Genomic DNA, 24,702 nt, shown 5'->3' with positions numbered 1-24,702 from the left:
TAGCATACAGCGCGTTCTCTCTCAAAGTCTGTAAAACTTTACTCAAATGGAATTCATGATCCTCTGGACTCTTCGAGTACACCAATATATCGTCTATAAACACGATCACAAACTGATCTAAGAATTCCTTAAACACCCGATTCATCATATCCATAAAGGCAGCAGGGGCGTTCATAAATCCAAACGGCATTACCGTAAATTCATAATGTCCATATCTCGTCCTAAATGCCATCTTCGGTATATCCTCCTTCCTAATCCTCAACTGATGGTATCCCGTTCTCAGATCAATTTTAGAGAATACCGAAGCCCCTTGTAACTGATCAAATAGATCATCAATCCTCGGCAAGGGATATTTATTTTTAATCGTCACCTGATTCAGCTGCCTGTAATCTATACACAACATCAATGATCCATCTTTCTTTCTCACAAATAAAACTGGCGCGCCCCACGGAGACGCACTCGGACGAATAAATCCCTTATCTAGCAATTCTTGCATCTGCACCTTTAATTCCTTTAATTCGGACAGCGACATTCTATAAGGTGCCTTCGAAATTGGTTCAGTTCCAGGTGCCAACTCTATTACAAACTCGACTTCTCTTTCCGGCGGTAATCCCGACAATTCCTGAGGAAACACATCGGGATACTCGCACACCACAGCTATATCCTCAAGCCTCGGCTCCTCAGCCGTTAAATCAACTACTGCAGCTAAAAATCCTTGACACCCTTCACTCAACAGCTTTGTCATTTCCAACGACGAAATCCATGGAATTGAGGGCCCTCCCCGACTTCCCACAAATTTGAATTTCGGATGTCCAACTGGATTAAATTGGATCACCCTGCTATTGCAATCCATTACGACCCTCTGCTTAGATAGCCAATCCATACCCACTATCACATCAAAGTCGAACATGTCTAGAACTGCTAAATCAATCATTTCCTCCCTATTCCCAATTACAATCTTACAGTTTGGACAACCCAACGAAACCAACATTTTATCATTCAAGGGAGTCGTCACGCATAACACAACATCAAGCAATTGCGGTTCCAATCCAATCAACTCAACAAACTGTTTCGATATGAAAGAATGTGACGCCCCAGGGTCAAATAAAGCATACGAAGCATGGTTGCACAGAGAAATCGTACCTGTGACAACCCCTGGTGCGTTCTCAGCCTCTCGTCTGGCCATAGCATACACTCGTCCTTGTGCTTGAGGCCTATTCTGATTTGCTGTCTGGGCCGGTCCAGCCTGATTCCCATTACGAGGTGGCGGCAATGCGGGCGGCCTATTCTGTCTGGGATTGGGGCAATTCCTTATGTGGTGACCAAAACCTCTACACCCAAAACATGCTCCGCCCTGGGTTGGACAAGGTCCATTTCCGTGCCTACCTCCACATATCCTACAGGGACCATTCTGATTCCGGGCTGGCTTCCCAATATTTCTCCTAATGGAAGGAGTAAAACGTCTATTATCCAACATCGGCCTCTTCCCAGGATTTCGATTATCCCTACCTGGGGTAAACCTCGACCCAGAAGCTGCGGCCCTATCCACCTGATCACGCTCAAGGACTTGAGCCCGGTCAAATATCTCCTCGTACGTCCTCAGATTTACTAGTAACAACTGGCTGCGAATATCAGCCTTCAATCCGTCCCGAAATCTCCGCGCCTTGTCATCTGGATGTTCAACCATTCTCAGCGCAAACTTAGATAATCTCGCAAATTCCGCCTCATACTGATCTACCGTCATCTGGCCCTGGCGGAGTCTCATAAATTCGGCTAACTTCCTTTCCCTGGCGCTAGCCGAGAAATACTTCTCATAGAAACTTTCAGTAAAAGCAACCCAATTTCGGGCAGTACCTTCCGGAAATATTCTATCCCTGGTGGTCTTCCACCAATCATTCGCGTTATCCTGCAACTAGTATACTGCCAAGGTTACTTTTTCATTATCAGTGCACTCTAATACTTCAAAAGCTTTCTCAAGCTCCTCTACCCATCGAGGTACAGCCTCAGGGTCACCTTTCCCAGAAAACCTAGGCGGTTTTAGCTTCATAAACTGCTCTACCAGTTGGTGCATTGGCCTATTCACATTCATTTGCCCCTGCCCTTGATTCCCATTATTATTAACAACAGCAGCGGCCTCGGCAGCTTGGGCAATCGTAGCAGCTCGTTCCTGAGTCTGCTGTCCTAGTATATTACCAATCTGTTCTAGGGTCCTCATGACCGCTTCCATTCTAGGGTCCTCTGCAGGTCTAACATCGACTCGGGGGTCCACTGCAGCTCCAGCATCAACCTCAAGATTTTCTATAGCTCCTGCACCCATTCCAAGGTCATCTACGGCTCTAGCTCGAGCATGACCTCTACCCCTTGTTCCTCTACCCGCGCCCCTTCTTGGGACTCTTCCTACACCTCTTCCTTCGCTGCTCATCGTCACAATTCTACCACTCTCCTACCTGCTATAATTCCACTCAAGAATTAGCAATCTAGGCCCACCAGATTAATTCGATTATAAACAGTGAATTAACACAAGAGTTCACTCAGCAAGCAATCCCTCACTATCAATCACGAGATCACAATCATAAGAGTCTAAACACTTACCTCAGGTCCAGACACACCTGCATTTCAATTACCACACAACAATTAACTTACTCAAACAATCACAGCAAACAAACTGGAGGCACGTGTAGCTCGTTCCGCCCTACAACTCACTAGGGTCTCCCTAAATACTACCCCAGAATCTCTGCTCCTTATTACACCAAACTTCGACCAGTTTTAGATCGAGCTGACCTTGCTCTGATACCAATTCAAACGTGGATGTCACGCCCCGAACCCTATCGAGCTCGCGACATCCTCCACTGGTCAATTTATGCGACATCCCAGGGTATCGCCGACCTCACTTAAAATCGTCAGAGATTTAATTCCACAGCGGAACCACAAATCACCCGGACAAAATGAAACTGGGGAAAAACAGGTAGAAAATACATATACTTTTCTTCATTCAAACCTACACCATAATATTCACAATTTACAAACCACCTTTATACATATGCACACCGAACTATACAACCATCGATTTTCAAAAAGGTCCGATGACCTGGCATCCTATACTCAAAAATGGTACTCGCTAAAAGCTTAACCTTTCCACCCCTACACTAACCCCTACGACCCTTACTCGGCGTCCACTTCGAGTCTGACTCCTCATTAACTGAATATGAGCTGCCTTGCACCGACTGCTCCTCCGAGGACTCTGGCTCTGCCTCAATCTCGATCGGGTGATTAATGTCACCCGACTCAGCTGGAACTTCATTTTGATCCTCCTCGGCTAGAAAATCAAAGAAATTGTACTCAGGCACGAAATTGGGATCCATATACTGCTCATATGGGAGTACATACTCCGGTTGCTCCTCGGGCTCCTCAGGTTCGTCCTCGGGTTCTACTTCGGGCTCCACTTCCTCTAGTTCTTCCTCCGGGATCGGTTCTAAATCTATGTCCATTGGATCATCTTCAGCTTGCGATACTTCGGGCTCGGGTTCATGCTCAGCCCCTGAAGATCCCTATGCAGCGGGCGCTGGATGCAATCCAGACTGAGCTAAACTAGTCTCCGCACTGGTCAACTCTCCATCTATAGGGGGTATGGCAGATGGGTCCCAGTCTCCAACCATGTCAAACGGAACATCAAAACCCCTAACGGGCCCGAACTCATCCCCTGCTACGTCCCGAAAGAACCAGGCGGTATAAACATGGGATTCCCAAAGAGGTAGTCCTACTTCTACAAAAACAGTCGTAGTATGCTTAATCCAGGTCATTCCATCACCCAAAGGAAATTCTGCAACCTCATTCTCGGTGTGCACTGGCACCCCAAAACGCTCTGGTGGCGGTGGCGGAGGATTCATGGCTCAGGTCGGGGTTCTGAAAAATATTGGTTGAAACAACCATGAGACTACATCTCAGTAAGTACACCCCTATACCCCACCTAGGCTATCATGTACCTCCAGACAATTACACAAACGCAAACACAATCATATACGTGCAATCACATGCAGGTACGATTCTAATTTCATGCATTCATTTCATTCTCATCATATCCTTTCCCCATCTCTCGCCAGTGACCCGCGTTGCAGTACACGCTTCAGGTACACTGCGACCTCTTATCACAACACTTCAGGGCCCGCGTTAACGTACACGCCTCAGGCCATGTTTCTTGCCCGCGTTGAAGTACACGCCTCAGGCTGGCAGTCTTCCGATAGTACCGGGCATCGTCTCGCGTTGAAGTACACGCCTCAGGACGGCACAATTTTCACGATCACATGTCGTACCACATTTCTTTCTTACTCATGCACATGCTCAATAAGCATTTACCACATTCAACTGGCCAATCACACGTGGCCCGTGGACGCATCAATTCACACACAAAATAGTGCTCACTCAGCATTTGACATGGCCAATTTTAATAATTAAATCAATCTGGCCCAAGCGTGCACCCGACAAGCATAGTACAATCATGTCATTACACAACCATGCACTAAATTTTATCACCACAACTCAGTCGCCGTTCCAACACACATTAAACACACAATCTGCCATTTTTCTCCGACCAAACGGCGTCAAATCAATTCCGGCCCTTCACGGCACTTTCTCACAATTAATTGCCGGTTCTAAAAATCCAATTTACGTCCCAATCGGCCCATCACAGCCCACTGAACAGTCATCCACAGCCCACTATTGTCCTCAAAATTTCCAATAAAATTTTCCCGAAATCAATCCTAGGCCCGCCAATTGATTTTACTCCTAATCCACACAATCCCGCACCCAAATAAACCCGGTTTCCAATCAAAACTAGCCGTTGATTCCCAATATCCTAAGTCGGGTTTAGGGCGCAACTTGCCGACACTCTAGACTATCTCGGCTAGAGCGGGAAGCGGTGGCGATTGGCGGGGACGGCGGCGAACGGCGGCACGACTTGGCGGCGGCGCGAACGGCGCACGGCGGTGGCGCGGCCTCCCTTGCCGTGGGTCACGGTCACGGGAAAGAAGAGAGAGACGAACGGCGAGAGGTGGTGATGGTGGTGCAGTACGGCGGCGTGGGACGGCGGCACAGCAGGCGGCGAGCGGCGGCGCCGGCGTACGGGCGAAGGGGAATCGGCGGTGAGGGAGGGAGAGAGAGAAAGCTCACAGTGGGGAGGGGGCTGGCCGGAGAGAGAAGAGGGAGAATGAAGAGAGAGAGAGAGAAGGGGTGTCTTGACTCAAATAGTGAAACTTGGACCAAAATGGCAATTTACAATCTTGCCCCTCTCTCACAAACGAAATCGACGGCCCAGATTCGATCTTATCTTGAAACCGACGGCCGAGATCGAATCTTACCAAAAATATCCAAGGGGAAAATTGTCCAATCCAAAAAGTTAGGGCAAAATGACCAAAATGCCCTTCTACCATAAAGCAAGCCCTTTATAAACCCTTAGGGGCAAAACGGTCACTTCCTCATTTTCTTGTCGAATTCGAATTTTTTTCCAAAGGAATCGGGATAATCCAAAATTACACGTTCCAACCGCAACGTCGTCCTAACGTCCCGTTGTGACTTCCTAATTTTCCGGTGTCCAAATTAGGCTCAATTCAATTAATCAGATTTTATTAAACGCAACTCAAGCGTTTCTCAAACTAGCTGGCGGCTTGCTGGGAAAATTCGTATATTCGACCCGTAACTGACAGTAACTCAAATCACGTGCAAGTTCATTCGGTTCGTGACGATTTCGGTTGTCAGTAAACTCGCGAGGATCAATTACTAGATCCGAGGGGCACGATCGTTTGGTATAAGTTCAGGATCATTCGTCAAGTCATTTCGCGGTCCAGCGGAATCACCCGCGATCCACTACTATGACAGTGGCGAACTGACCCTTGACTATCCTTGGATCGGCCAACAGTGGCTCAAAATATCACCTCGACGATTTCATGGTCGAAAATCAATTCACGATCGAATTTTCTTTAGTCGCACGAATTTAATTCCCTAATTAGCCTTTCCCTAATGGTTAGTATCCCAGGAATGATCAGTTCCGGGCAAGAACTAACTACGAGTACATTCATAAAACTCAGTATTTTATAATTCCCAAATGGATCAATTTTCAGGATGTCACACAAATATGGAGATTTGGAATAACTAAGCCTGTTTTTTGAATGTGACGTAACCTGAGCATAATCTCACAATTTACATCCCCAATGACATATTATTTTCACTTAACGAATATTTTGTCAAAAAACATTGAAAACAGTTTCCATGGAAATGTAAACTAAAGGTGTTTTCTGCAACTAAGCAGGCCTTAGACAGTTGAGAACAAAAATGACGTGTGAATCATATGACAATGTTTAAAATTTTGCAACAAATTTGCCTCGCAACTTTCAACATCTGAACTTCATAGATTTCTAGAGGTATTTACTGAAAGATAGTATGATACTTACAGGTTGGGTAGAAATCTGAAGCATGAATAAAATAATTTAGGCTTCGAAGTACGAGGCATCATGTTGTTAAGCTTATAATGACTCTCAAAAGTCAACTTAAGCATTTAAAATTATCAGCAGGAAAGTTCTTCATCATGCTATAAAGTTTAAAGTTATTTCTAAGAAAATTGCCTCGAAATTGCTGTATGTTAACTATCCATTTCTTTTTAAGGATGATGATAATATCCTGAGTTAACATGAGTTTTCCATTCCTTATGACCAAACAAAGATAGATATCATTGAAACAAATATTAGTGCACACAAACAACCTAATATAATTGTAATATCAAGTACAATCACGACTCCATAACCTAGAACAGAAGTTTCACCTAAAACTTCAACAACATTAATCCTAGTGCAACTAAGTCATCTCAAGATTTCCACTTGTATCACCTTCATTCACTCTTGGTTTTTCTGTAAAACACCAACTCCTTAATTCTACGTCATGTTCTCCATTAGACTTTCAAGCACTTCACCTCTATATTTGTCCATCAAACGCAAAATGAGCTAGATTGGCAATTACAGTGGTTCCTCTCGTGAAAAGTGACGGTAGCACATTTAGGAAAAGCCAAAGAAGTAAAACGAGATAATGTAAATTACTCAAAGGGAACACCAAGCCATCGTTGAGGAAACCAACACATTAAATGTGTCACGCCCCGGACCCTAACGGGCTCGCGACACCCCTACGACGGTCGTATCGAACGTGACGTCCCATGACGCGTCGCCAACCCAAACGAAATATCCACATGAATATGCAAGCGGAAGCGAAATATAACAACCCAGACAATAGACAATGACAGAGGGATAATAACAGCATAAAACAATAATGCAATAATTTCATAGAAATGGGAAAACAGTCATCTACAACATTCGGCCAGACAATCAGACATTAGGCCCCTAGGGTTAACATCCACCATTATCATCAAAGAGGGACAGGTGGTAAGGTAGACTAGTTGGTTACACAAAAGGCGCTCTACCAAAAGCTTCTAAGCCCGGTACCCAAACACTCCTACGGTGCCCAATTTGAATCAGACCCTGAAGACTCCGACTCCGTGTTAGAGTTGATCTCGATCGGCTCCTCCTCATTACCCGACTCCTCCTCGAGCTCGGACTCCATGGGCCCTGGCACAGGCTCGGGTTCTTCTTCAGGTTCGGACTCCTCAAATTCCTTTTCGAGCTCGAGATCCGCAGGCACTACGGGTTCTGGTACGGGCTCGAGTTCGGGACCAGGGTTCTCCGGGGGATCTTCGGAGTCCATAATCTCACCATCAGGAGCATACACGTCCCCGGGCTCCCAATCCACGGCATCCTCGTTGCCGTGCTGCTGTCCCTCAAAACCCCGGATTGGGCCAACTAACCCCAACCCATCACGGTAAAACCAGGCCAAGTAAGTGTGACGCTGCAGGTCGACTAGGCCTACATCTACCCAGACCGTAGTGAGGTGCCTAATATAAGTCTGATGTGGACCTACTGGATACTCGGTCTCCTCATGCACCGTATGCATAGAGACCCCAAAACGCCGAGGTGGCGGCATGATCAAAGTCGGGGTCGAGGATCTGAAATGGTTTGCGTTACAGCAATGAGAATAAATCTCAATAAGTAGATAACCTAAACTCCACCTAAGCCAATGCGTCCCTAGACGAGTCCCAACAAGCAATCTAGCAATCGACATAATAGAATTCTCATGCACACTTACCTCGCCTCAAATCACACGCCAACTCCGCGCATTAGTCAAATCACAATAATGCAATAATAGCTCAAGAACATAACATAAACACTCGAGCGCCACAACCACGTACATTCACCCAATTCAACCAAACACATTTCGCATGCGTGTCCAACCAACTAACCATGACCCGCGTCAACATGCCTTAGGTCTAGCCCTTCGATCAATCCGGGCTTAGTCCTGCGTAACCACGCCTCAGGACATTTCTCTCGACCCGCGTAACCACGCCTCAGGTGATTTCATGCCTTTCTAGCCACACCCGCGTAACCACGCCTCAGGTTGGCAGCCCTCCGATCAATCCGGGCTTAGTCCCGCGTAACCACGCCTTAGGACATTTCTCTCGACTTGCGTAACCACGCATCAGGTCATTTCTTGCATTTCTAGCCACACTCGCGTAACCACGCCTCAGGTTGGCAGCCCTCCGATCAATCAGGGCTTAGTCCCGCGTAACCACGCCTCAGGACATTCCTCATGCACATACGCCACAACACAATTCGCCAATACCAATCTAACACGTCATACTATTCAAATTCAAGTTATGATCACCACATTAACCCACCAACCCGACCTTCAAGTCGGCCACATTCAAACATCAATTTCCCCCACAAACGCCACGACAACCCGGTCATTGAACTTATCTCAATCAATCACTAATTTAGCCACAAAAATCACCACCACATAATCCATAAATCAATTACATTCAAATAACTAATCCATACCTAGCTTAGTCACTAAACCAACACTCATCAACCCCTAAACAAGTCTAATAATACCCAAAGTATTAAGTAGGGATTAGGAGGTCACTTACCTAGGTTTTGGCCCAAGGAAAATTGGCAAGGGGCCAAAATAGCCCAGTGGAATAGCGGCGGGCTTGGTGCGGCACGGGCGCAACGGGCAAGTTAGCTGGCCAGGCTCGGCATAGCCCTCGGCCACAGCCAGGCGAGCGGCCAGGCGCGCGGGCGAGCGGCTGGGCACGGCTGGGACGGCTCGGCCATGGCTCGGGGTAGCGGCCAGGCGATCTCGGCCACGGCAACGGGTGACGGCGGTGGCGACGGGTGAACGAGCTGGGCGAACGGCCCGACTGACTGGTCGACGAGATGGGCGAGCGGCCGACGGCGACGGCCAGCTGGCCAGGCGGTCGGCGAGCGGCGATGGCGACGACGAGCGAGCAGGCGTGCGGCCCAGCTCGCTGGTGAGCAAGCTGGGCGGCGAGCTGGGAGGCACGACGACGAGCGGTGGTGGGGCGGCTGCAAGATGAGTGAGCAGTCGAGCAGCGACCTGGGCGACGAGACTTGCGGCGGCGAGCTGCTGGGTGAGCTGACGGCAACGGCGAGTGGTGGCTGGGTGGCGAGACGTGCGGCGGCGGGCGGCGCAAGGCGGACGGCCGGCGAGCAACGGCTGGGTGCGCGGTGGTCGAGCAGAAGGGGAGCAGGAGTAATAGAGAAGGGTAAGGAGGAAGAAGAAGAAGAAGAAAGAAGAAAGAAGAAGAAGAAGAAGAAAGAAAAGAAAAGGAGGAGAGAGAGAGAGAGGGGGGACGTGTGCATGGGGCAGAGGGGGGGAGGGGACGTGCGCCGCGGGGGGAGGGGGGGAGAGAGAGAGAGAGAGAGAGAGAGAGAGAGAGAGAGAGAGAGAAAGTCAACTAAATCGAGTACAATCCAATGGCCCACGTTCAAACTCGAAGTCGATCCGACGATCCACGAAAAACCCTAATTTATAAATTAGGAAAAAGCTAAAAACACTAACTAAAATACACTAAGAGGGAGGTCTACTAGTCAAAAATCTACACCCGATCCAAATTTCACTTTTCACCAATTTCGGGCAATATCGACGCTGGCCACAATAATATCGACACCGTCCAATTAAATTCGTCACGAAACTCCGAGAAATTCGATACCAAAGTTTGGGCTCTAAATAACGGCCAAATTCGATCGAATGCGATTTTAGCAAAATCTCAAATTCAAAAAAATAACCCAAGAGTGATCAGTTCTGGGAGAGATTTAATTATAAGCGCATCGACGAAATACACGTTTTATAAATCCCAAAAAATGGGTCGAAATTCGGAATGTCACAGAATGAAAAAGAGAACTTTGTCTAGTCAAAGCAATCACCAGGAGAGACAGTCCACAGTCTTTGCCAATTGAAGCGATGAAGCACCACCTTCGAGTCCTTCGCAACCATCGCCAGCAAATCCTTCTCTGGATTTCACTCGGCCATCTTCACCTACCAATCGGAAATCGAGTAAACTTCACAAAATCGAGTCGGACCAATCGAGTTGACCTCCCATTAGGTCGCAAAAGAACGCCGAACGGGAGCCGAACCTGAGAAGCCAGCGACTCTGAGAGTATGCGGAGAAAATTGTAGAAGAGGAACATGTGGGAGAGAAAATAAGAGAGAGAGACATACATACAGACTTGATTACAGGAGTAGAGGCTGACAATTTCAGCTTTGCAAAGCTTTTGTCAAATATATTCAGGGCAATGTAGGATGACAATGTGCTAACAACCTTTACCATTCCAAGGATTCATTGTTAGGGTTTAGAGAAGTTCCTGGAACATCGAGCTCCTGATCCTTTGATGATTTTGATTCCTTTTAGAAATGCCTTGCGAAAGCTATCTTGGATATTTCAGCATTTAAATCAAGCAGTGGAATGATAATCGAATCCTGCCAGTGAGTCAGATGAAATCAATCCAGCAACTAAGATCAATGAACTACTAATAACACTCCAAAGTTTATGGATCTCTATTTGTCAAACTTGATATTGTTTTTGACCTCATTGGATCCAACTAATGGGGCATCTAACATCATAAACCACAGAAGCCTTGATCAAATTAGCATAGTGAATTCAACTCAAGTTGCTTGTTTTTGTGGGACATAGTATGATTATTTTCCTTATCATTGTGTGCTATTCATGCATGAGAATTAATGTAAGACAGTTTTCAAATGGCATATAGGATACCGAATAGTATCCTCAGGAAACTTATGGAATTGCTTCCTCTGTTTTTATTTTTAGCAAGTAAATGCACTAACAAGAGCTTATGCACAATATAAGGGATTATTTCATAGTACAGTTGATTATGTCAGAAGACATTCTAGTTAATGTCTTGCTTGGTTCCGACCAAAAAAAATAATTGCCTTGCTTGGCTCAAAAGTTCTGGTATATGACAGATGGCTTTACCAACTCTACAAACATCAAGATTCATTCTTTGGGATAATCTATGATTAGCCTTGGACTAGGGATATCCTGGATTCAAACCAAATGAACATGGATCCACAGTCAGAAAAAAATGAATTGCAATTTTCTCGATTGATCCAAATAATTCACGATGCTTTTGCTTCTTCCCTATCTGTGTGACATTCCGAGATTTCGCTCATTTGGGATTTATGAAATGAATTATTTTATTAATGTGCTCGTAGCTAGTTCTCACCCGGAACTGATTATTCCTGGGATACTAACCAGTAGGGAAAGGCTAATTAGGGATTTAAAATTCGTACGACTAAAGATAATTCAATCGTGAATGGACTTTCGACCATAAAATCGTCGAGGTGATATTTTGAGCCACTGTTGGCCGATCCAAGGATAGTTAGGGGTCAGCTCGCCACCGTCATAGTAGTGGATAGCGGGTGATTCCGCTGGACCGCGAAATGACTTGACGAATGATCCTGAACTTATACCAAACGATCGTGCCCCTCGGACTAGCAATTGATCCTCGCGATTTTAATGACAACCGAAGTCATTACGGTCTGAATAAATTGTACGTGACTCGATTTAGTATCAGTCACGGGTCGTAGAGGCGAATTTCCCAAAAGCCACCCATTAGTCTGAGAAACACTCGAGTTACGTTATGAATATATAATTGAAATATTGAGTAGAGACCAAACCGAGCGTCAGAAAATTCGGAAAGTCACGGCAGGGCCTTTGGACGACGTTGTAATTGGAACGTACAACTCTGGAATTCTTCGGATTTTTCAGAAAAATTCGATTTCGACGAGAAACGGAGAAAGTGACCATTTTACCCTTGGAAATTATTAAAGGGTTAGTTTTAAAGGGCAAGGGCATTTTGGTAATTTTGCCCTAAAATTTGGAAAAGACAATTTTGCCCTTGGACTTTTTGAGAAATTACGAGATTGCCCTTGGATATTTTTGGCAAGATTCGATCTGGGCCGTCGGTTTCAAGATAAGATCGAATCTGGACCATCGATTGAAAAGATTAGACGGGGGCGAGATCGTCATTTTCCACTTTTGGTCAAATGGTCCAACCTTATCCTCTCTCTCTCTCTTCTCCCCCTCTCCCATTCGGTTCTTTCCCCCCACCGTGAGCAGCCCCCCCTTCCGATCTCTCTCTCTCTCTCTCCCTCACGCCGGCCGCCCTCCCGTCATCGGACCGCCGCTCACCGCCCACCGTGTGCCGCCGCCGCCCAGAACGCCGCCGTGCACCACCATCACCACCCTCACGCTCTCTCTCTCTCTCTCTTCTCCTCCCCGTGTGGCCGTGAGCCTTGCCGGTCACACCCAAGCCGCGCCGTCGCCGCCCAACCCAATCGCCGCTCGCCGGGAGTCGTACGCCGTCGCCGCCGTTCCCGATTAAGTGCCGCCGCTTTCCGTTCTAGCAGCGATAGTCTAGAACACGGGTAAGTCGCGCTCTAAACCCAACTTAGGACTTCGGGTATCGACGGGCAATTTTTGGGTGAAATCGGGTATAAGTTAAGTGCGGAATTGCATGATTTAGGAGTGGAATTATGTGGCGGGCCTTAGGATTTAATTCGGACAATTTTTATTGGAAATTGGAGGACAACAGTGAGTTGTGGACTACTGTTCATGGGGCTGTGATGGGCCGATCGGGACGCAATTTGGATTTTTAGAACCAACATTTAATGGCGAGAAAGTCTCGTGAAGGACCGAAATCGATTTGATGCCATTTGGTTGGAGAAAAATGGCGATTTGTGCATTTATGGTGTGTTTGAACTGTGACTGAAATTTTGTGATGAAATTGAGTGCATGGTTGTGTAATTGCCCGATTGAAATATGCCTGTTGGGTGCACGTGTGGGCCAGACTGATTTAATTATTAAAATTGGCCATGTCAAATGCTGAGTAAGCATGGGTTGTGTGTAATTGATGCGTGCACGGGCCACGTGTGATTGGCCAGTTGTGTGTGGTAATTGCTTGTTGAGCATATGCCTGAGTAAGAAAGTGGATGTGGTATGACATGAATTCGTGGAAATTGTGCCGTCTTGAGGCGTGTACGTTTACGCGAGACGATGCCCGGTATTACCGGAAGACTGCTAGCCTGAGGCGTGTACTTCAACGCGGTTTGTGCAGTAGGTGGTAGGTGTTGAGCCTGAGGCGTGTACATTTATGCGGGCAAGAAACATGGCCTAAGGCGTGTACGTTTACGCGGGCCCGGAAGTGTTGTGGAAAGAGGTCGCAGTGTACCTGAGGCGTGTACTTTAACGCGGGTCACTGGCGAGGAATGTGGATGAGATATGATGAGAACGGAATGAGTGCATGACATGAGAATTGTGCATGCTTGTGATTGTACTGATGTGCCTGCTATGTGATAATGGTATGTATGTGATTGTGTGTTTGGGTGATTGTCTGGAGGTACGTGATAGCCTAGGTGGGGTTTAGGGGTGAACTTGCTGAGAAGTGTTCTCATGGTTGTTTCAACCAACATTTTCAGAACCCCGACCTGAGCCATGAACCCACCGCCACCGCCACCAGAACGTTTTGGAGTACCAGTGCACACCGAGAATGAAGTTACAGAATTTCCTATGGGGGATGGAATGACCTGGATCAAGCATACCACGACTGTTTTCGTAGAAGTACGATTACCTCTTTGGGAGACCCACGTTTATACTGCCTGGTTCTTCCGGGATGCGGACGGGGCTGAGTTCGGGCCCGTTAGAGGATTCGATGTTCCGTTTGATCTTGTTGGGGATTGGGACCCGACTGCCGTACCCCGATTGATGGAGAGCTGACCAGTACAGAGGTTAGTTTAGCGCAATCTGGGATGCATTCAGCACCCGCCGCACAAGGATCTTCAGAGGCTGAGCATGAACCTGAGCCTGAAGCATCGCAAGCTGAGGATGACCCGATGGACATAGACTTAGAGCCAATCCCTGAAGAGGAACCAGAGGAGGAGGAACCAGAAGAAGTGGAGCCCGAGGTAGAGCCTGATGACGAGTCTGTGGAGTCGGAAGAGCCTGTAGGAGACTCGGAGTATATACTCCCGTTTGAGAAATACATGGATCCCAATCACGTGCCTGAGATTAATTTCTTTGATTTTCTAGCTGAGGAGTACCAGAACGCTATTCCAGCTGAGTCGGGTGACATTAATCATCCGATTGTGATTGAGGCGGAGCCGAAGTCCTCGGAGGAGCAATCGGATCAAGGGAGTTCAGACTCCGGTGATGATGAGTCAGATTCTGAATGGACGCCGAGTAAGGGGCGTAGAGATTAGAGTTGGGGGTTCAGAGTAGATTTTAAGAAAGTACCATTTTTGGAGGTCTGGATGTCAGGTTACCGATCTTTTTGTATATCGGTAGTTTGTAATACGGTGTGCAAGGGTTTATGGTGGCTGTAAATTACGGTGGTTGTAAGTACTGTGAATGTTGTATAAGGTTGTTAATGAAAATGTTAATGTATATTCTCCCTGACGTTTTCCCCAGTTTTAAATGTCCGGGTGTGATTGTGGTTTCCGCCGTGCATTAAATCTCTGATGATTGTATTTGGGGTCGGCGATAATTCCTGGGGTGTCGCCTAATTCGACCAGAGGCGGATGTCGCGAGCTCGATAGAGTTTGGGGCGTGACAATCTGCTAGTTCACTCACAACCACACCACTAGGAGAAGAGCTCGTTCTTGCATTAAGCATTTATTGACATATACAATTACCTTAATCAGCTAATGCAGACAGTTCTGTGAGATAACATGTGTGGAACACAATGGTTGAACAAATTTTATCCCAAGTCAGTAGCATATGCATACTGAGGGATGCCCTATCAACATGCTCCTTTTGCACCGTCAATTCACTCTTAAGTGTACCTTAGAAACATGCAGTCATGAACAGCATGGTGAGCGCATAGCAAACCAAACCTCACATTAGAAGGATCACCATATAGGGTCCTTCATTTAGCATTTCTCGACCTATACAATGACCTTTAGGCATTCTATCATATACCTGTATACATCAGTTTTTATTCGGTACTTCTAGCATTCCAGAATCAATCAAACGTCGAGAATCTTCTTTTTTTCCTGCATAGGATGAAGGATCTTACTCGAAGACTGATGACAAATGATGCGCTTAGAAAGCCTTCTCTTCAATTTCCGTTACCGGCGTGATAAGCAAAATCATTTTGCTAAAGCACACATTAACTTTTATGAACATCTGACCCGGATTCCTTGAATTCAAGTAAGAAAACAATCATGACACTGTCAACCAAGAGAGAACAAATGACAAGATCATAAATCTTGAAAGATATTGCAAGCAGGAAATACACGTGAAAATTGGGCGGTAGATCTCAAAAGAGCAAAGCTAACTTGCCCGCTTTATGTACCTTCATTAGAAAATGTGGATCATTTCCATTCTATTGACTCATTTGAGTCGTCCGTATCGTCTGATTCCTCGTAATTTTGATAAATCCGTGTTCCAGATAACTTTGGAATTGTTTTGAGTGACTTGCATTCACTGATCCTCAGTTCTTTCAAAAACTAAGTGCACCCATAGTTTTCGCAGCCCACTTTTAATTTCTTCAACCTCCCGGATTTTGGAAGGTCTAGCCTTTCAATTGAAGTGCACCCATAGATATCCAGCCTTTCCAAAAACTCCAACCTGTCCAGACCTTGAATTTCAGCTAAGTTTGTGCAGCCTTTAGCTTCTAATATCTTCAACCTCCCGGATTTTGGAAGGTTTAGCCTTTCAATGGAAGTGGACCAAGAGATATCCAGGCTTTCCAAAAACTCCAACCTATCGAGGCCTTGAATTTCGGTTAAGTTTTTGCAGCCGTTAACTTGTAATATCTTTAGCCTCTCAGATTTTGGAAGGTCTAGCCTTTCAATTGAAGTGCACCAAGAGATAGCCAAGCTTTCCAAAAACTCCAACCTATCGAGGCCTTGAATTTCGGCTAATTTGTTGCATGATCGAGCATTTAATGTCTTCAGGCTCTTGGATTTTGGAAGGAGCAGCCTCTCAATTGAACCGCTGACTGTCAAAGTCAAGCTTTCCAAATATATCAATTTGTCAAGACCTCGAACTTCAAGAAGATTCTCGCAATCTTCGATGGATAATGTCCTTAGATGGATAAACTGTGAAACGTCCAGTGTTTCAATAGATCCACAGCTAGAGACATCCAAGAATTCCAACTTGAAGGGGGTGTTTAGGGATTGCGGTAATTTTGATTCTTCAACGTCCGTCGGTTGGGAGCATTCTGAATTCTTTACTAGTGTTGACGGAAGCTCCTGGATGCACTCAAGAGATTTGCAGCGCCAAACTCGTAGTACCTTGAGATGGGTTAGGTGGGAGAGTGAGGGCAATTTGCGACTTTGACAGGTGATGCCCAAATCTGTTAAGCTGGAAGGAAGGTGGTCCGGTAGCGATTGGAGCCGGTGGCAGAGAAGAAATTCAAGGCATTGTAGGGAAGAAAGATTGCACATGCTTTCCGGCATTTCCCCTTTCAGTTTGCTGCAATCCGAAGCACGTAACACTTGGAGCTTTCTCAGCCTCCCAATACCCTTGGGTAATTCTTCTATACCGGTGTAAGAAATCTCCAGAATCTCTAGATTTTCCAGAGACTCTATTTCCGCTGGAAGCTTCCTGAGGCTCCCACACCAGCGCAACTCCAAGCGAAGGAGGGCCTTTAGGTCTCCAATTGAAGAGTCGATCTGCTTCAGTCTCCGACAATAATTGAGGATGAGAACCTCCAAATGCTTAAAAACTGAGAGGAAGATCGTATTTTCCAAGGATTCACAAGATTTGAGGTCGAGATATTTGAGATTCTCTGCCATCTGGTAAATTAAAAATAATAATGATTGTCAAAGGGATAAGTCTAGAATGATTATAATTCAAAAGAAAGCATAAATGGAAAAAATAAAAAAAAACTTGTTCTTACCATGAAAGAACTCCATCCTCCCCATTTATCATTTATCTTGCTGTATGACAATTCGAGTACTGCTAATTCCTTTACGTGAAAATTGTTTACTTCAAAATTCACGCAACAATATGGCCATCGAAGCCATCTTAACTCCTCAATTGAGTTCTTAAAATCTCCACTGAGATGTGCCCCCTCCATGTGAAGGAATCTTAGACTCGTCAAATTCTTGAATTGTTCTTCCATGTAAATGTCGCCACCTCGCTCGACTATTTTGCCGGAGCCTTCTGAGTTGCCTTTACTCAAATCAATCGCCTCAATCTTGTCCGTTCCCTATAAGCAAGAATCAATATTCATTAATACTAATCCAACTAAAGCAATCTAATATCATTTGTTCATATTGCTATTGTCGTGCATTAATTTGTTCAAGAGACTAGCAATGTGAAGATATGATTTTCTTTTTATGCCAATAAGCAATATTTGTAAAGGCTAACGAAGTGAAGGAGGTCAACTTCCATTTTGAAATTTGGCCATATGCATTCGGATCTTCAAAAGAATTATGAGGTAATGACTCATTTAGAGTAAAAACTTTACAACCTGTAACCTTGTTCTTTCCGGTAATGTAGCTTCATTACCATACTAGTTAAGACATGCGTGCAATGCACAGAATATATTTTTTTCTCTCTGTAAATTTCATATTAATTTCATGTATATTACTCGATTGTGCTACTTACGTGATTACTAAAAAAATAACATATACTCTTATTTTCCATTGGAGCAATAACTAATTACAAGAAACTGATTATTGTGATAGTAGTTATTAATATATTATTTTCTTATTATTTTACTAATAGTAACTTGAAATATTGTTAATTAATTATTTTCTAATTATAAATAACTTAGACAATAATATTAGTTATGTTAATATTCTCTACAACTTATTATTTTATCATAAATTTTACTTTAGCCATAGATTACAATTTGATATATTCATAATCATAAATAACTTATTAGTTATATTAATATTCTCTATAACTTATTACTTTATCATAAATTTTAGTTTAACTATAGATTACAATTTTATATAATCATAATCATAAATAACTGAGTTACTCAAGTTTAAACAGACCATAACAAGTAATAACTTTGATATATATTAAAAAAATTAATTGTGGAAAGTGCAAAGCATTTTTAGAAATGTGAAAATTGAAGCTATTCTTGGCAACATGGAATAACTTTTCCTTGGCTCCCCAGGAATAACTATTCCTGATTTTGAGAGAATAGTAATTTCTAATCTATTTTTGAACCAAATGAAGGAATAATTGCTTCATCGGAATAGATTGGATATAGAATAGTTAACACACTTTGTTTATAATCTTTTTTACAAAATTCCTGGCTTTTTGTAAAGGAAAAAAAAAATTGCGGTCATGATTAACATGGTTCATTGTGCATGTCCGCATAATGAGCTATGTAGAATGACCTGAGGTGATTTAAAGTGAGAATAGGCGGAATCAATAGTGGGTGTCATTTTTGTCCCATGAGAAAAAGGATGAGTTTGAAAGGTAATGTTACTTTCATCCCACATTCATAATGCTGGGCTTCTTTTTAGGATTTTTTTCAACTTGCGTTATCTTTCTCCCAATTGAGAAAAGTTGTACTTTTTTTATTTGGCTGTGTACTCATTAATATCCAATGAGTGAGTTATGAGTCTGTTTCAATTATGCTTTAAATGTGTTTCATTTTTTGTTTATTTTGTAAGTCGTGCTAGTGCTAAAGGAGAGTATTGCGTGACCTCTTACATTGCTTTGTCATGTTATAGGACGTTTTGTATAAGCGATCTTTCTACAATGTACTTTTCAGGTGCAACACTTGAGAAGAAGGATGTGGAGAAAATTCTCTATTTCCCTGGTGGATCTCAAGTGGCATTTCAATCGAGCCTACGCTGGAGGGTCCTTATGAAGATTCTGCATGATTGTAAAAGGAAGAGGATCCGAGTTGTGAGTGGCTAACCTAGCCTCCTCCGTCCCTTGGGACCAACAAGGGGTAGCAGTACTTTTTTCAAAATAAAGGACATTTGGCATTTGTTTTTCAATTGGAAGCGGTGCATATTGTGGTTGTTCTAGCTGCTTGTATTTTAGATAATATATATGAAAATAACTTCGGATATTTTCATTCAATGTTGGAATAAACTGAAAAGAAGAACTTATATCACTTTTAGCAAAACCACTCTGATTTCAACTTATGATAGGGCCATGGATAAAGAGTGAAATGGAATCACGGAAAAATACTGAAATAATTATATAAAAATGCACCTTTTTAGTTGTAAAATTTAGGTAATACCATTATATTTGCATATGAAATATACAGCATAGTCATTTTTCTTTTGGTTAGTTTAGTTTATTTTATCATGGAGTAAGAAAGACATAATAATTAGACATTGGCTTTGAATTTGTTAATATATGAATTGGCTCTTGTGATTATACCTAGGTCGCACTTGAGACCGTAAATAAGTGCAAGTCTTTTGAGCAACCACTAGAGTCAAACCAAATGATGGATTAAAAGTAGTAGAGTCGTAATTATGATTAATTTCACAAATGCAAATACAATCACATCCTTAATTATACAAAATAGAATTTTAAAGTACTATCTCTTCGACCTTTTGTGTAGAAAAGGTAAAACATTTCTTTTTTTTAATGGTCATTGCATAAAATACGAACGAGGACACTAATATCAGAAGGTTCTATGTTCACTAGAGCAAGCATTAAGTAGAGGTCCAACATTACTCTAACAATAGAACATGGACTAAGGGAACAAAAGAAGAGAAACAGTTACCTTCTTTCTCTTTAGCACTTCCAAGGCTTCCTTGGAGTCCCATAACCTGCTACGGTTCCAAGGTTGTTGCTGGTTTTCCTCGCGAACGATTGTCCTACCAAGATCTCTCAATTGGTCATGCATTCGGAGCTCATGATTATCTCCAATTTTTATTAATGACATAAATCTCAATACTTCAATATTCTCCCCTGGAAAAAAGTCACAAGCATCCCACATGTAGAATGCGATTCTCCTATCAGTGCCAATGAGAAAGCAAGCGATATCCAAAAAAATTTGTTTTTGTTCATACTCTAATGCTTCGTAACTTATCCTTAACTTTTCTTGCACTTCTATGCGAGGGACCTTTTTTAACTTCTTTGCCATATCTCTCCATACTTTTGACTCTTTTCCGCACAATAATGAACCTAAAACCTCAAGGGATAAGGGAAGTCCTCCGGTGGTGGATACAACTTCACGAGTGAGGCCCTCAAATTCACTTGGAGGAAAGTCCCTTTGAAATGCATGTTTGCTAAACAGAATCAAAGATTGATTGTAATCCAATTCCCTAAGGTCATAGTTGTGGTCCACCCCAACATCTTCAAGAATCCTCTTGTTTCTGGTGGTAATAATGATCCTACTTCCTGAAGAAAACCAATCATGATCACCAGCCAAACACTTCACCTGACGGACATTATCCACATCATCAAGAAGAACAAGGACCTTTTCACCTTTAAACTTGGAGGAGATGAAATTAATCCCTTCATCCTCATTATCAACTTTAATTCCTTGCTTCAATATATCATTGATTAACTTACTCTGTAAGTAATGTGCACCATTACGCTTCCATGATTCCCTTATATCATCAATGAAGCTACAATGCTCAAATTGATTGGAGAGCTTGTTGTAGATGATTTTAGCAAGAGTAGTTTTACCAATCCCTCCCATTCCATGGATGCCAACAAATAGGGGGGCATGAGAATTATTATCCATAAGTTCCATAACGTTCTTCACACGACTATCAATTCCGACCAAATTTTTAGAAGTAACCAATTCAAATTTTTTCTTCAGTTCACTCAACACTTTTTGGACAACCAATTTCACCAACTTTGCTTCAGACCTGTCAAATGTGACAAGAGTTCAAATATGTGGAAACAATAATTTTATATTGTTTGTCTATTGAGAACGCAGTAATAAACAAATCCGGGGATAAATTGAAAAAAATTAAGAATTGTTTTTGTCACACCTTCATTTATTATTGTATATGTTAAAACTAAAGTTGAGAAATGCTTGTGGTTGTTTCACTTGGCATGCTCCATTCCACTATTACTCTGAGATAATTTATTAAGCCGGAAGGAACTTGGGGGTACGCTTATGAATCTTGAATATTGTATATGTTATGGATTTGAACCAAATTTTAAACTTGTTGTTTGTTAAAGATATTAGGGATGACGTGGACGTGACTTTAAATACTGTCTAAAGCGTTTAAATAAGCAAAATTCCAATAAGCCAACCCAGTATAAGAGTCAGCAATCAATCAATGAACAGGTCATAACTTTTGATACAAAGAGGATTTCAGCTCCTGTAAATACCAAACCAAAAAGTCGTTCAGATTGTGATAATGTGAACAACCTAGATGCAATTGAGGGGATTTCTCCTTGTTTGCGCAATTCCACACGCTTGCAAGTTTCTACTCATGTTGTGAATTTAGTATCATTATAGATTGGTGTTCTTATCAGTTTTCATTGCCTCTAGGGATGATAACAGGTTGTTCTTTAATTTCCTTTTGAGTAACTATGTTCTATGATTTTAATTGATCTAATATTGATTTTATAGGGTAGTAGAAGAATAATTTTTACCCAAAATAAGAACATTGCTTCAATATATGCAGGTGTATGAGATAGAAATTACTTGTTGAAGATAGGAAAATGCATTTAAAATTATTTAAAAATATATATAGTAAAAATAATCCTTTCTTTCCTTTTTTATATTTGTCATCATCATATATAACCAATATAACATTTCTTTTGAAAAAATAATTTTGATAGCAACTAATTAACGACATTAATGATTTAATTTATGTAACTTGGGAAGATAAATAATTATGGCTTTGACAATCACCATGCACGGTATATGATGTTATGAGCTCTAAATAAAAATCACCAATAAGTTGTACTATTAATCTCAAATAAATAAATAATTAGAAAAGTTTGTGACGAAGATTAATGTAGTGTACATTATAAACATGATATAAAAATGGCATAATGTTACAAAATCTTTGGATATAAGAGTAAATATTCATTCATAAAATCTTATTATTCAGGCGAATGGGATCATAACAAGAAAATCTATAATTCAATTGATCAATATCATTAAAGCAAAAACCTAAAAAAGAAGAATAACTTATAGAACTCGTGCATCGCAGGATCTTACTGCCAACAAGATCTTACTGTTTAAAAGATCTTTTATATATATAAAAGAACGAAAATGAAGCGGGTGAGAATCAGAACAAGTAGTAAATACCCACACACATATTAAAAGAAAGTAGAGAATGTTTTGGTGAAAAATTTTACCCATCGGCTTCGTAGCCTTTCAAGGTGCTGACTTCGTCGAGTGCTTTCTTCCATTTCTCCAAAATCTTTGGGTCGAAAGGCCTCTCCCGCAAACGCCTCTCACGCTCATGAAATGCGTCTCCAAAACTCCCGATTTGATGTCTCACGTCAGATGGCTTCACTTTATAGAATATAGGCAACACTATCTGCCCGTTATTATTCTTGCGCTCCATTATTTGAACCAGTTCATCTAAGCACCAACTGCTTGTACCATAAGTCACGGAGAGAATGGGGATCAGGATCTTACTAGTTGTGATGGCTGCCATAAGCTTTGGTTTGATGTTCTCGCCTTGGCAAAGCTCATCATCGTCTCTAAAAGCATCAATTCCGGCATCGAGGAGCCCATTGTAGAGGTGATCGGTGAAGCCATGTCGAGTATCTGGACCTCTGAAACTCAAGAACACCTCGTAGTAGCTTCCGGTCGACGCGGTCAACGAACTAGATGCACTGTTGTTAGTTTCTATTGGAGACGAACTAGATCCATCAGAATTAGTTTTTGTCGGCGTAGTAGTCGAACCAGATGCGTCAGTATCAACATCTTCTGCATTTCCACGCGCACTAGTTTTCTTCTTCTTAAAGGGACGATGCATTTCGTCTTTGCTCTGGCTCTGCCTCTCGATTTTCGCTTTCAAGTCTGACGGAGAAGAAAGCCAGAATGCCCCTCAGGAAACCAGAAAATGCCTTCTTGTTGCCCATTCTCCTGTGACTTGACTTATATAATGGAACCAGTTGGCAACCAGAATCGCACCAATAAGTCAAGCTTGTCAACCACGTACTTTGAGTCGTTGCCTTCACGCGGCTGAAATCTCAATGCACAAGAGAATCCAAAGATAATAATAGACAAGGTCTGTTAAAATTTCAATACGCATTAAAGGGTGGATCTGTTGGGAAGATGAAAAGTGATGAGTGACAGACTTGGGATAAGTCTTCGTTGAACTAAGTCCACTCCTTGCACCGTTCAACTTTCCTTTTGCTTTTGTGAATTTATTTTCCATCAGAAAAGGTATTTTTTGTTAAATATATTTAAGCTCTTGGTCTTATTTAGGAATGTACCCCTCTTACTTTGAGCCTGTTAAATATTGTACAATCAAACCGATAAACTTCATTTCAATAGTGAAAAATTGTATTATTGACGATTAGTTATGCTAAAAATTATGTTATTAACGCTTGTCGAGGATCAAAAAAAATTATCAATATATAATTGATAATTTTATATATATCAATATATATATTTTGTACCCAAGCACGATGAGAAGAATTTCTTTTTTGCTCTGGTTATACCTTAATTTATCCTACAAATCTCATAAATAAATCAAAATTCCTTTTTGCTTTTGCTTTTACTTTATTATATATACATAGTTCTTCATTGGCTAGATTTATCTAATCAAACCAGTAGGCACGCACCAATAATTCAAAACTTACCAAGCTAGATATAAATTAGTAATTCATTGACCGGGACCACTAATCATATGTTTATAGTCGTTGCCTTCATGTGGTGGAAGTTTCAATGCACAAGAGAATCGAAAGCGATCCTGCCTAGGAAGAAGAACAAAACATGGGAGCAAGTTTCAACGCAGAAGCAACGGAAAAAAAATAAAAGACAACTGCTGTATTGGTATCCATAGACAAGTAGTCATAATTGATAATACTTACAAAGCATTGAACTTTCCTTTTCTTTTTTTTAATTTATTGTCCATCAAAAAAGGTATTTTTTAATATATTTTAAGCACTTGTTTTGTCACGCCCCGAACCCCATCGAGCTCGTGACATCCTCCAATGGTCGATTTATGCGACATCCCAGGATATCGCCGACCTCACTTAAAACTTCCGAGATTAAAATCAACAGCGGAAACCCCAATGATATCCCGGACAAATAAAGCTGGGGAGAAAAGGGAGAATGCACATAATCATTTCTGATTCCAACTATACAATATTCACATCAAGCACTCCCTAATTTAATATCAAACTTATAATACACGCACACCAACTGG

At 42.6% G+C, this 24,702-nt stretch overlaps 1 protein-coding gene and 1 pseudogene across 1 annotated transcript in view; both read right to left on the bottom strand.

Annotated features, from left to right (window-relative positions):
• LOC115694480 (disease resistance protein L6-like) overlaps nt 1-23,400 on the bottom strand; it is a 41,143-nt pseudogene extending 17,743 nt beyond the window's left edge.
• The window catches only part of LOC115694486 (uncharacterized), a 129,710-nt gene that overhangs the window by 76,158 nt on the left and 28,850 nt on the right, over nt 1-24,702 (bottom strand). The window lies entirely within an intron of this gene.

This window comes from Syzygium oleosum, unplaced genomic scaffold, assembly GCF_021117445.2.
Source record: "Syzygium oleosum isolate NSW1041296 unplaced genomic scaffold, Sole_v2.1 Sole_v2.11, whole genome shotgun sequence".
NCBI lineage: Eukaryota > Viridiplantae > Streptophyta > Magnoliopsida > Myrtales > Myrtaceae > Syzygium > Syzygium oleosum.
The sequence above is the reverse complement of the archived record's forward strand: the minus strand, read 5'-3'. Positions and strand labels throughout refer to the sequence as shown.